The 14,116-nt window shown below is 46.2% G+C and overlaps 1 protein-coding gene across 1 annotated transcript in view; it reads left to right on the top strand.

The window, feature by feature from the left end:
• The first annotated feature begins 834 nt into the window (after positions 1–834).
• Positions 835–14,116, top strand: part of OSR1 (odd-skipped related transcription factor 1) — a 29,133-nt gene continuing 15,851 nt past the window's right edge. The window contains exon 1 of the mRNA XM_060787250.2: positions 835–1,000. The gene's annotated coding sequence lies outside the window, so the exon portion shown is untranslated. The remainder of the gene's footprint in view (positions 1,001–14,116) is intronic.

Here is a 14,116-nt window from a genome sequence, read left to right as displayed (position 1 = left end):
TATTATATTATTAGCATAGTACAATATCAGTATGATATATTATATATAATTACTATATTGTACAATACCATTATATTGTAATATTATTGGTAATATTACAGGTAATATAAATATATCATATTATTAGTAGTATTATATTGCATTAGTAAAGGTAAAGGTTTTCCCCTGACATGAAGTTCAGTCGTGTCCGATTCTGCGGGTTGGTGTTCATCTCTATGTCTAAGCCGAAGAGCCGGCGTTCTCCGTAGACACCTCCAAGGTCATGTGGCCGGCATGACTGCATGGAGCGCTGTTATCTTCCCGCCGGAGCGGTACCTATTGATCTACTCACATTTGTAAGTTTTCGAACTGCTAGGTTGGCAGAAGCTGGGGCTGACAGCGGAAGCTCACGCCGCTCCCCGGATTCGTACCTGCAACCTTTTAGTCAACAAGCATTACATTATAATATTAAGAAGGATTGCAATGATCGGATCCGACCCTGGAAAAGGTGTCAAAGGGCCCTTCCACACAACTCAGAATATTAAAGCAGAAAATCCCACAATATCTGCTTTGAATAGTATGGCAGTGTGGACTCAGATATCTCAGCTCAAAGCAGATAATGTGGGTGTTGATATTCTGGGTTATATGGCTATGTGGAAGTTCCCAAAGAGGGCTTGGCTTCTGGGCGCCCCTGTTGTTGTTGTTGTTTTGGAGGGAGCGAAGGAAGGAAGGCGAGAGCCCGAGTTCCCCAGTTTGGGAAAGCACCCCAGTGCGCATGCTCAGGGAGGGGAGGGCGGGGAGGAAAGGCAAGGGGGGAAAGGGAGGGAGAGCCGGGCTTGAAATAAGGAGGCGGCCCCGGGAAGGCGTCCGCTCAGTCCGCGCTGGCCTGCCTCTTCTTCCTCCGGAGCAAGAGGCAAGGCGAGGGAGAGCCTCTCCATCTCCGAAGGAAGCCGAAGGGCCACCCTTCCCACTTGCCCAAGAGCCGGGACCCTCGGCTTGGAGCAGAGACCGGGAGCAGTAGGTAAATAGATGGCGCCCCCAACTCCATCAGCAGCCCTCTTCCCTTTCTGTTTCCTGAAACGGGGCAAGTTTGCTTCTTGGGCGGTGCTTTCAGTCCTTGTCCTTTTCCTCCCCGTGGGAGGGGACACGTGGGGCTTGCGTGGCGGGGGCACCTGCCTCTCCACTCCTTTCCGGAGGGTTTCTATTGAGGGGACACCCACAGATGGAAGATGCCCAACTTTTCCCGCATTTCAGCCATGCCCAACTTTCTTCGGACTGGAAGAAAGCCTCTCTGGTTGTCCCTCAAACTCTACAAGTCGGAGAAAGAAGCCGGCTTCGATCTGGGTCCTCACTAGAGTTTATAGGGGTGGGAGGGGGTCTCCCACCCCTATAAGCGGATTGACCCTGTTTTAACTACCTCTGGAGTCCTGAGAGTTTGTAGTTTGGGGAGGCAACAGCTCTCTGTGGCCCTTTCCACACAGCTGAATAAAACCCCACATTATGTGCTTTGAACTGGAATATATGGCAGTGTGGACTCAAAAAATTCAGGTCAAAGCAGATATGGTGGGATTTTCTGCCTTGATATTCAGGGGGCCCTTTCACACAGCCCTACATCCCAGAGTATCAAGGCAGACAATCCCACATTATCTGAGTGTGGACTTAGAAAATCCAGATCAAAGCAGATATTGTGGGATTTTCTACCTTGATATTCCGGGATACAGGACTGTGTGGAAGGGCCTTCAGATAACCCGGTTCAAAGCAGATATTGTGGTATTTTCTGCCTTGATATTCTGGCACAGGGCTGTGTGGAAGGGCCCTCAGATAACCCGGTTCAAAGCAGATATTGTGGTATTTTCTGCCTTGCTATTCTGGGGTATAGGACTGTGTGGAAGGGCCCTCAAATAACCCGGTTCAAAGCAGATATCGTGGGATTTTCTGCCTTGATATTCTGGGTGCCCTTCCACACAGCCCTACATCCCAGAGTATCAAGGCAGAAAGTCTCACATTATCTGAGTGTGGACTCAAAAAATCCTGATTAAAGCATATATTGTGGGATTTTCTGTCTTAATATTCTGGGATATAGGGCTGCGTGGAAGGGCCCTCAGATAACCCGGTTCAAAGCAGATATGTGGGATATTCTGCCTTGATATTCAGGGGGCCCTTCCACACAGCCCTGCATCCCAGAATATCAAGGCAGGACATCCCACATTGAGTGTGGACTCAGATAACTCAGTTCCAAGCAGATATTCTGGGATATAAGGCTGTGTGGAAGGGCTTTTAGGCAGAGAAGACCTCTGCAAAACATCACATTGAGCAGGGGTCAAACCGCGTTCATTCTCCAGTGTGGCAGAAGAGGAACATGCCAAACGGTGCTGTTGCGGTTTGCCTTCCACTGATTGAACAACCTGTTGAAGAACAGCAGTACTGTGTTGCATTTCCTCTCTCAAAGTACCAGGCGGTTCAGGTGTGCCTTGGAAGTGGCGCTTCTTTCTAAGTCCGGGTTGTGTTTGAGCCTCGGAAACGAACGGGAAACATCGAAAGCGCTGCTAGACCATATTAGCCCCATCAGTATTAAACTAAGACTCAGTGCTGTCCTATCCATCCAAGTCGATTGTGTTGCCGTCGTAGTCGTTTGCGCCTAACCGCCGCCCTCTTTGGATGGCTTTCCCTTTGAGGCTGAGAGAGTGTGACTCGTCCAAAGTCACACAGCGCGTTAACAGGGCTGAGTTGGGACTCGAAAGGCTCTCAAAAAACAAAACAATAAGCCTGGTTGCTTCCCAGCCTGTCTTCGCATCTGAATCTGTCTGGATCCACGCTGCCTTATATCCCAGATTAAATACTTTGAATTGGATTATATGAGGCTACACTGCCAGATAATCTGGGACCAGATCCTGGGATATAAAGCAGTGTGGATCTATCCCCGAGAGAGTGCGGTGCTCCCAGGCAGGGATTCCAACCCAGGCCCCTTCCATTCAGCTGAATAAAATCCCACGTTATCTGCTTTGAACTGGACTATATGGCAGTGTGGACTCTGATAACCCAGTTCCAAGCAGATATTGAGGGATTTTCTACCTTGATCTTCTGGGTTATATGGCTGTGTGGTCTTCACAGTAGTAGTTTAAGGCTGTTTTTGAAACCTCCGGTCTGCAGCGGGACCATCGAGCTGATAAACAAGGGAATCGATGTGTCAGAGAGAGAGGGAAAACGAACAATATAACCATTCAATCCCAGGGTTTCCGTGGATCTAGTTTGGATTCCCTTTTTTGAGATCGGCTGTTGACTGGCACTCTTGAGATTCAGGACCCGAATCAGCCACAGGTGCATAATGGATGCCTTATTATTATTATTATTATTATTATTATTATTATTATACATTATACATTACACAGTCCTTGACGCTTGGGCAGTGTTCGACTTGTGATTTTGTGATACGAAATCCAGCATATAGATCTCGTTTGCTGTGACATACTGTGCTTTTGTGTCAGTATAATAATAATAATAATAATAATAATAATAGTCCTGGACACTTGGGAAGTGTCCGACGTGTGATCCAATACAACAGCCAGCAGAGTGTCTGCTGTGGACTCACCTTGTTGTGTTTCTAATAACAATAATAATAATAGCAACAACTTTATTTATATCCCGCCAACATCTCCCTAAAGGGACTCCCTAAATGGCTTGCTACAAGCTATCCCAAGGCTTTACAATGCTAATCAAGGTGATTAATTGCAACATTCACACTTGCCTCCAACAGACAAGAGTTCTTTCTCCCACTGTGGACCTTCCACAGATATATAAGCTTCCCTTGCTTAGTTTCCAACAAACCTCACAACCTCTGAGGATGCTTGCCATAGAAATGGGCGAAACGTCAGGAGATAATGCTTCTGGAACGTGGCCATACAGCCCGGAAAACTTACAGCAACCCAAAAACATTATTATTATTATTATTATTATTATTATTATGACACGAAAACACAGCAAAGAAGATATATATTCTGGATTTCGTATCACAAAATCACAAGTCGAACACTTCCCAAGCGTCTAGGACTGTGTGATATTATTATTATTATTATTATTATTATTATTAAAATCATTATTTGTAAACTTTCATCTCTACAATGGGAAGAATTCCCGTTCTGTTGACATTTTGGAAAAGGCGACAAATATGTGTGTGTGTGTGTGTGTGTGTGTATCTAGCGGGGGCCTATCAGAGTTAGGTTAGCTTTGGTTTCGACAACATCTTTCTCAAGGTCCTTTTCCCCGAGTGGGAGAGTTAGGGCTCCTGATAAGAACCAATATCGATCAATCCAGGCCCTTCCAAACAACTCTTTTCCAGGCTGGATTGGCCCAGAGGCAGGCCATTGAGGAGTTCCAACTTCTGTCTCAACTCTCAACCCATTTGGGTCGAGAACGTGGGTGTTGTTCCTCAAGGGACCCTGAGAAAATAACAGGCTATTGTATATCTCCACCTTGATGTATATTTGCGGATAGATGTGTCTATTTCTCCTGTAGATAAATGGATCAAGGTATTCTTCCTGGAGTCTTCCTTTTTGGCGCGGGGATTTCCCAATGTTTGGGGTCTCCTTCTTCTCTTCAGCCGCTTAACGGGAGCTAAGATAGGGGTATCCCTTCCCTTAGGAAATATATTCACCCCCCTCCCTCCAGCTGTTTTCGTTTCGTGAGTGCGTCCACGCTGTAGATTTAATGCAGTTTGACCCCACTTGAACTGCGGAGGCCCACAAATGTCTCCATCACTTTTAGGTTCAAATCAAGGGAGTTGGGTGAGCCCTCCTCTGCGGGGACATGAGAGAAGCCTCCCACAGGATGGTAACACACTGGGGGCACCCCCTGGGTAACGTCTTTGCAGACGTCCAATTCTCTCACACCAGAAGCAACTTGCAGTTTCTCAAGTCGCTCCTGACACGGGGAAAAAAAGGAACAAACGAGAGAACCGAGGTGAACAGCCTGGATATAGGCTGCCAATCCGCCCTATAATGGCAAAGGCAGTTCGGATTCGCATAAAAGAGTCTACACTGGCCACATAATTTAAACTGGCCCGAGTAGAAGGAAAAGGGAAAGAAGGGGGAGGAAGAGAGAGAAAGAAGGAAGGAAGGTGAGGAAAGAAGAAAGGAAGACAAAAGGGAGGAGGAAAAGAAAGGAGAAGGAAGGAAGGGAAGAAAGAAAGAAAGATGAGGAAAGAGGGAAGGAAGAAAAAAGGGAGGAGGAAAGGAAAGAAGGAGGGAAAGAAAGAAGGAAGGAAGGGTGAAGAAAGAGGGGGGGAAGGAGGAGGAAAAGAAAGAAGGAGGAAGGAAGGAATTAGGGGAGGGAAGGAGGAAAATGAATTAATGGAGGAAGTAAAAGTTTTCTCTATTTTGGCCCTGTGTGAAAGAAACAAGGGAAGAAAGGAAAGAAAGAAGGAAGGGCATGAAGGGAATGAAGAGAAAAAAGGAGAAGAAAGAAAGAAAGAGAAGGATCCATACATCTTTCCTCTAATTTTGGTCGGATTTGCATTAAAGGGTCTACACTGGCCACATAATGCAGACTTAAACTGCTCCCAGTAGAAGGAAAAAAGGAAAGAAGGGGGAGGAAGAGAGAGAGAGAAAGAAGGAAGGAAGGGTGAGGAAAGAGGGAAGGAAAGAAGGAGGGAGGGAGGAAGGAAAGGAAGGAGTGGAAGAAAGAAGGAAAGAAGGGGTGAAGGAAAGAGGAGGGGAGAAAGAAGCGGGGACAGGAAGGAGGGAAGGGGAAAAGGAAAGGGAGGGGAGTAAGGCTCAATTGAGGACATTGTTTTACCCTCTTTTGGCAAAAGGGGGGAAAAAGAAGGAGGAAAGTAAAAAAGGAAGGAAGGGAGAAGGGAGAAAATGAGCTGTTCTCATTCCCACTACGGAAGAGAAGCGGGAGTAGCGCCACATAGGAAACAAAGCTCAGTGTTTGTGCAAATTCGTTGCAACCGACGGGGTTTTCTTTGCTCCTTTAACTATCGAAAGCGCGACTCTCTGTGCCTTCAGCGGTTCGGGGAAGGGAAAGCGACGGAAACACCTTGGGGAAACTGCAACTCCCGGGATCCCACAGCCTTGAGCTCTGGAGGTTCTAGAATGGCCGGGTGACGGTGCCTGCTCTCCCTTCGTGTGGGCAAACACAGGGCAGGACTGGTCAACGCCAATTGCGCCATACCGGGAGATGTTTTTATTATTTTTTAAATAATCTCGACCCACTCTTTTACCCCTTCTCCTCTTTCTTTTTTTCCTTCCTTTCTTCCTTCCTTTTCTTCTTTCCTTCCTTCTTTCCCCCTTCCTTCCTTTCCTTCCTTTCCTTCTTTCCTCCTTTCCTTTTCTTTCTTTCCTTCCTTCCTTCCTTCCTTCCCTTCTTTCTTTCCTTTCTTTCTTTCGTTATTTCCTCCCTCCTTTCCTTTCTTTCTTTCTTTCCTTCCTTCCTTCCTTCCTTCCTTTTTTTCTCCCTTCCCCTTCCTTCCCTTCCTTTCCAAGCCCACCTCTGCAAAGGCTGGCCTCCTTCCAGCGCCTCGCAAAGGGACGCAATTAACTCGTTCCCGCTCAATTAGAGCCGCGCCGTTCGGGAAAACCCGCCTTTTCCTGTTCGCTTCCCGAAAAATACAGGTAAAGAGAGACTCCGCTCCCTTTCCTCCAGGAAAGACAGATGGAGCCAAAACAAGAGAGGATTTGACCTTACACTGCCATCTCATGCAGTCCGCACTGCATTAGTGGCTCAATGTAGACCCGTATAATGCAGAGGAGCTTTACTTAGCCAAAGCTGGGCCTCCCGCGAAGCAATATTTCCTTCATTGGATGCAATTTCCAACCGGTTTCTCTGTACAGATGATTGATAGAGGGGATCCTGGATCCAATTGGGAGGCCCGGATGGTGCTGATACGAATGGGAGAGCACTGATGCGCGTTAAGGGCTGCGTCTTCATGCAGTAGTATTTTAGAACGGTTTTGCACCCCAACTCCCTATTCTTTTCTTGGTGTCTTCAGGTATTTGAGGCCCGTTCTTTGGGGCACGGATTCAAAATAGACCAGCTCTCCTTTCATAGCTAGGTTTATCTTATCAAGGTTTTCTATGGGTGATGCAAGCAGACTGGTAGATGGCATGTGTTTTGGGAGTATTCCTGCATGGCAGCGGGTTGGACTAGATGGCCCATGTGGTCTCTTCCAACTCTATGATTCTAGAGCTGAGAGGAGGAACCCCAACCATTTTTAGAATCAGTTTTTTTTCCGCTCCGACTTGAGAAACTGCAATTTCCTTCTGGTCATCTGCAAGGAGGTCTTCCAGAATTGGCTGTCTGCAAAGAGGTTGCCCAGAGGACACCATCCAGTGGTTTACCATCCAGTGGGAGGCTTCACTTATGTCACCGCATGGGAGGCTGGAGCTGACAGACACAGGATTCGAACCTGCGACCTTTTGGTCAGCAGCCCTACCTGCACAAGGGTTTAACCCATTGGAATCAGTAGATCAAACATACCTAGGAACAGGGACCAGGGTGGGTCAAAAAGTTTTGCCTCCTGCGTCATTAAAAAAACGTTATGAATACCGTTTTGGGAAAAAAATCAGGGTTCTGCTTCGTGAGCTATGATTTTAAAGCTGTTTTGACGTCATTCGTTGAACCTGAAACCAAATAAGTTGTCTTTCAGAGGTCCCAACAGGTCAAAGGGGCCAAACCATAAACATTCTTCAAGCGATGACTGATTTCCTTAGGTGCCCACAATCTTCTTTTGCCAGGAATTCATAGATTACTCTTTCTTTGAGCCTCAGATTCGTGGTTCGAACCAGTCAATGTGAAAAAGAGAAGACCAGATCAGTAGAGCAAGGTTCCCTCTGTCCTATCCTGCAGAGATAGTCCAGAATGAAAGGAAAGTTAGAGCCATGGAGGCATTACTTTTCGATCCACCCGACTATACACATTTGAGGCACCCAAATGTGTGTTAAGCATTATTATTATTATTATTATTATTATTATTATTATTATTATTATTATTATTATTTGAAACACAACAAGATGAGTCCACAGCAGACAAGGTCACTCTGCTGGCTGTTGTATTGGATCACATGTTGGACACTTCCCAAGTGTCTAGGACTGTGTGATGTACTTCTTCTTTTAGAAACACAACAAGATGAGTCCACAGCAAACAACATCACTCTGCTGGCTGTTGTATTGGATCACACATCGGACACTTCCCAAGAAGTGTCTAGGACTGTGTGATGTATCCACGAATAATGCGTGCAGATCCCAGTAAGGTGGCCTTTTGCAGCTGGCAGGTGGTAATTTTGTCAGCGCCGATTGTGTTTAAGTGCAGGCCAAGGTCTTTAGGCACTGCACCCAGTGTGCCGATCACCACTGGGACCACCTTGACTGCCTTGTGCCGGAGTCTTTGCAGTTCGATCTTTAAATCCTCATATCGTGTCAGCTTTTCCAGTTGTTTCTCATCAATCCTGCTGTCACCTGGGATTGTGACATCGACGATCCACACTATTATTATTATTATTATTATTATTATTATTATTATTATTATTATCCCCCTTCAGATTATAACAAAACTTACAAAGAGAGAGATTCAATTTTCATTTGTTTCAAAAACCCACACCAACATCTGTTGAAATGCCATCACCCCATCGAAGTAACCTAACTATAGGAAGTAACTAACTATAGCTCATTGGTTTTAAAGAAATGTAAGCCAGAGAACGACCAGAGGAGTTTGGGGTGTGTTTCAGGGTTGGAGGATGGCCCATAAATTCGTGATGGATGCTTTCCGACCCTATCTTTCCCCCCCTTTTTTTAAAAAAATGAGAAGGCACAAGGCAAGTGGATAACACTGGCCAAAAACACATTTTGGAGCCTCCAATGCTGGATGTATTGAATCTGCCAGTTCCAAAAATGGCGCCAACTTCCCCCTCTCTGCTCTTGTTTTTGAGATATAGAACATATGCTATATATCAGTCGCCCATAGAAAACCATGATCACTAGAGCAGTCTATCCAATGCAACTTCCTGAATCAGTGCCTCAAATAACCCCCTGAAAACATATGAAAAGATTTTGTTTGTTTGTTGTTGTTGGACTGTAAAAACAAACAAACAAACAAAAGGAATAATCTGCTTCCAAACCACAGGATGGCTACACAATTAGAAAAAGAATGCCACTTTTTTTCCCCAACCCAAAAGCAGCCACGAGGGGGCCGGGAAAGAATAATTCGCCTCCTGCGTTAGATATATAGGTAAATCCATCAGTTTGTGAACTGTCTTGAATGCCACTATATATGGGTCTACGCTGAGCATATGACACAAAGTTGGGGGTTGCTTTTAATTAAGAGAGCTCTTCCAGACAGGTCCAATATCTCAGGATCGGATCCCAGGTGTTCTGCTTTAAACCGGATTATATGAGTCCACACTGCTGGATAATCTGGGATAAACAGAAAAATCTGGTATCAGATCCTGGGATATATATATATATATATATATATATATATAGAGAGAGAGAGAGAGAGAGAGAGAGAGAGAGGACCTTTCACACAAGCTGAATAAAATCCCACATTATCTGCTTTGAAGTGGAATATATGGCAGTGAGGATTCAGAATATGCCTTGATACTCTGGATTATATGGCTGTGTGGAAGAGTCCTGGAAGGGTCCTCAGACAGGATTCAGACTATCCAACAACTTTAGTTAATGCATGTCAAAGAATCCTTAAGGAATCCTTGTCCTGCCTTACTCCAGATCAGTTTCTTTAGGATAAATGTCAGTATAGATGTCCTCCAAGAAGTAGCTGGAGCTCTTCATTGATTGAGGCCCCGTCTACACTGACCTTTTGATTAAGTTTACAAACCGTATTGAGGAAAGTGGTTTCACTGTGCAGATTACACCCTGTAAAGTGATTTTTGCGCCTCCTGGGTTATAAATACCATTTCAGATTGGATTGCCTTGTAAATTGCCCCTTTTTAATACCAACAGTTTTTGTGGGACATCCTGCAGTACATTTGGCTATAGTTTTTCAATGAATATCTCACAGTCTCAACCAATTCAACCTAGTTTGTGGCAGCCGCAAAAACGAAGTTTCTGCATTATGACAACTACTTTCAAAGTGAGTACTGCACGATTAAACAGGAAATAACACTTTCCAACCAGGAATAGATTTTTTTAAATGTTACATAGTATTATTACAATCTGTGGGTGCTCTTTGTGACCCCCTAGGTGCAAATACAATGCTATAGCAGTGGGGCAAAGTGTATGGCTGGAAACTGGTATATTTAGATTTTTAAATGACTAAGGGGAACTGTATTTAATAGCTTCTGATGGAAAAACTTACCTTTTAAAGCCAGGTCTTGGACTACAACTCCCACCACCCCCACCAAGAACAGCCAGTGATTTAGGATGATAGATATTTTCCTCTAGCAATACCAAAGGACCCAGCTTTGCCTTGGTATTGTCGTTAAATGCCTTCAACTGGAGTCTGACTTATATTTACACTAAGTAAAGGTAAATGTTTTTCCCTGACATTAAGTCCAGTCGTGTCCCACTCTGGGGGTTTGTGCTCATCTCCATTTCTAATCTGGAGAGCCGGCGTTGTCAGTAGACACCTCCAAGGTCATGTGGACGGCATGACTGCATGGAACGTCATTACCTTCCCGCTGGAGTGGTACCTATTGATCTATACATATTTGCAGGTTTTCAAACTGCTAGGTTGGCAGAAGCTGGGGCTAACAGCGGGAGTTCACCCCGCTCCTCGGGTTTGAACCTGCGTCTTTTCGGTCAGCAAGTTCAGCAGCTCAGCGGTTTAACCCATTACACCACTGGGGGCTACACTAGCCACGGTTTATCTCCAAGGATCCAGAATATCTGCTTTGAACTGGATTATCTGAGTCCACACAGCTATATATCCCACTTCAAAGCAGATAATGTGGGATTTTTTTCAGCTGCGTGGAAGGGGCCCAAGGGACGTTTGCTGTTTCCTTCCTCAGAGGTTGATTGACTGTGGAGTAGGGATTTGAACGGTTGGGTGCATGTGCACAGTAGAATTAATACAGTTTGATTCCACTTTCCCTGCTGTGGCTCAATGCTAATGAGTCCTGGAAGTTGTACATTGGTGAGGTCCCAGCCCTCTTTGGCAGAGAAGGCGAAAGACCTTGTAAAACTACAAAATCGCATTGAAGTGGTGTGGAACTGCATGAAATCTGCATCCTGAGCAGGTGGACCATCGGTTACTGTAGGAAAGATGGACTCAACTAAAGCGGAGTCCTCCTTGAGAAGAGCAACTGAAAGCTCAGCAAGGTGTTGCATTGGCTCAAAGGACGCCAGCAGCCATAGTTAGGCAAGATGCCTGGGTTTGTGTGTCCAGTCCTCTCCAACCTATGGCGACCCTAAGGATTTCCTTGGCAAGATTGGTTCAGAAGAGGCTTCCTGTTGCCTTCCTCAGTCCGGCAGTCTAAATCCCTTCTGGGGAGATAGGGTGGAATATAAATAACCTTTTATTATTATTGCTATTATTATTCCTCTGAGGGAACACATATAGGATTCATGACTCAGCAGGGACTCGAACGCGGGTTTCTAGAGTCCTAGCCCAACGCATTAACCATTATACCAGGAAGGCCACAGTATACTGTCCGACTGAAACTCAGGTAGATGTAATGAGGCCGCAGATTTTCTGGGGGCCTCTTCCACACAGCCCCATATCCCAGAATATCAAGGCAGAAAATCCCACAGTGTAGACTCAGATAACCCAGTTCAAAGCAGAAATTGTGGGATTTTCACCTTGCTATTCTGGGATAGAGTGCTGTGTGAAAGGGCCAAAAGATAACCCAGTTCAAAGCTGATATTATGGGATTTTTTGCCTTGATATTCTGGAATATAGGGCTGTGTGGAAGGGCCCTAGATAACCCGGTTCAAAGCAGATATGGTGGCCTTTTCAGCCTTGATATTCTGGGATATAGGGCTGTGTGGAAGGGCCCAAGATAACCCAGTTCCAAGCAGATATTGTGGGATTATTTTGCCTTGCTATTCTGGGATATAGGGCTGTGTGATAGATAACCCAGTTCAAAGCAGATATTGTGGGGTTTTTACCTTGACATTCTGGGATATAAGGCTGTATAGAAGGGCCCTAGATAACCCAGTTCAAAGAAGATATTGTGGGTTTTTTACCTTGATATTCTGGGATATAAAACTGTATGGAAGGGCCAAAAGATAACCCAGTTCCAAGCAGATATGGTGGGATTTTCTGCCTTGCTCTTCTGGGATATGAAGCTGTGTGGAAGGCCCCTGGATCTAACTTCCCAGGCAGCGGGCATAGAGCCCTTCCATCCGAAGTGAATTGGATCTCGCTCAACCGGGCTTCTCTGCCAAGCATATTAAGGACGGATGCCTTGTCCATGTCACACTCTCTCAGCCTCAAAAGGAAGATTAAGGCCTGCTTCCTCTGAATAAATCTTGCCATGAAAACTCCACTGAAACCAGAAGGTCGGAAACTGAACTTGAAGACGCACAACCATCATAAGGTTTCTCCCCTTTCTGTTACAATTTCGCTGGTTGTTTGCGTCTTAATAGCTTGACAATAGGAGAAAAATATCCTGTCCTAAGTCAAAATTCTCCTGGTGCCTCCACGCTGTAGAATGAATGTCCTTTGGCAGCGATTCAATGCGATGGGATCCCTGGAAATGTAGTTTTGCAAGGTCTTTCTCTATCCACGAATGCTTACGCCTAGGATTCCATCGCATTGAAAGCGGTGTCAACAAGCTGCATTCATCTCACAGCGTTGCCTCTCTCATCACACTAGAGAATGAATCCACTTGAAATCCGGTTGCTGCCTCCTGCAGAATTCTGGGGTTTGTAGTTTAGGGGGGGGGAGACTTTAACAGCCCCGCTAAACTACAAACCCCAGAATTCTGCAGGAGGCAGAAACCAGATTGCAAGTGGATTCATTCTCTAGTGTGATGAAGTCTCTCTAATAAATTTGACAACAACGGGCAAACCTCGGGCCTGAAGCGCTTCAAGACCCTTCTGTATTTAGATAGATCTCTAGTGACCAACAAGGCTCTAGATTCTGCAGGTCGTTCTTCTTCCCTTCTCTCTTTCCCTTTTCTTTGGGGCTCAACAGAAGGGGAAAGGAAGGTCTTTGCGGCGGAATCTCGACCAGGAGGCCGGCTCTGGCTCCTGTAGTTCCCCCTCGATTAAGGGCTAATTTAATTCCTCCCTCAATCCCCTCTCCTTGGCTCCGGTTTCCTGCCGCAGCAAATGGCTCAAAGATCGGGGGGGGGGGGGGGGCAGGGAGAGGTGTCTGACAACTCCCAGGCGCTCCTCATTAAAGCAAGGAACGCTGATAAGGATCTGTTGACATGAAGCAGAATGGAAAGGTGGAGTGACGCCGAAAGGAAAAGGGGGGAAGGCGGAGGGAGAGGAGGCTGGGGGAGGGGAAGAAGCGGGGTCCAGGCTGACCTCCCGAGACCTGCGTCGCTTGTGCGGAGCGAAAGTGTCAGCTTGGGGGACTTTGGCGGGCATGAAGGCCGTTTGACACCACTTGAGCTGCCAGGGGATCCTGGCTGGGGGGTCAGGCCCCATCCTTCTTGGGGAGAGAAGGCAAAACGACGACGACTCCCAAGGATGCTTCCAGGGCATCGAGCCCTGCTTGTTGAAGCCATGGTCTCAACCCGCATTCATTCTGCGGTGTAGAGGCAATCCTGGAAGCGGGCCAGCCCCCTTGTCAGGACTCCTTCTCTCCTGAGACCTGGCTGCTTCATCCTTGTGTTTTAAGCGCCCTGTTTCTTAAGACTGGGAGGGAGAGAAGAAGGAGGAACGCCAGGGAGACCCTGCTTCCCCAGGGACACTTGAAAGAGCGCCTCGGAGTCCCTTCGTGAGGCTTCTGTAGGTGGTATTTCACACTTTTTTGCCGGACCCCTCCCTTCTTTCCTTTCTCTTTTGTTTTTCCCTCCCTCTATCTCACTTTCATTACCTTCCTCGTTTTTCCTTCTTTCCTTTTTCTCTTTCTATCTTCTCGCCTCCCTCTCTTCCCTCCTTTCCCTTCCTTCCTTCCTTCCTTCCTTCCTTCCTTCCTTCCTTCCTTTTTTCATCCCTCCTTCCTTCTTTCCTTTCTTTCCTCCTTCCTTCCTTCCTTCCTTCCTTCCTCCCTTCACTCTTTCACTCTTTC

Source organism: Anolis sagrei, chromosome 1, assembly GCF_037176765.1.
Source record: "Anolis sagrei isolate rAnoSag1 chromosome 1, rAnoSag1.mat, whole genome shotgun sequence".
NCBI classification, from domain to species: domain Eukaryota; kingdom Metazoa; phylum Chordata; class Lepidosauria; order Squamata; family Dactyloidae; genus Anolis; species Anolis sagrei.
The sequence above is the reverse complement of the archived record's forward strand: the minus strand, read 5'-3'. Positions and strand labels throughout refer to the sequence as shown.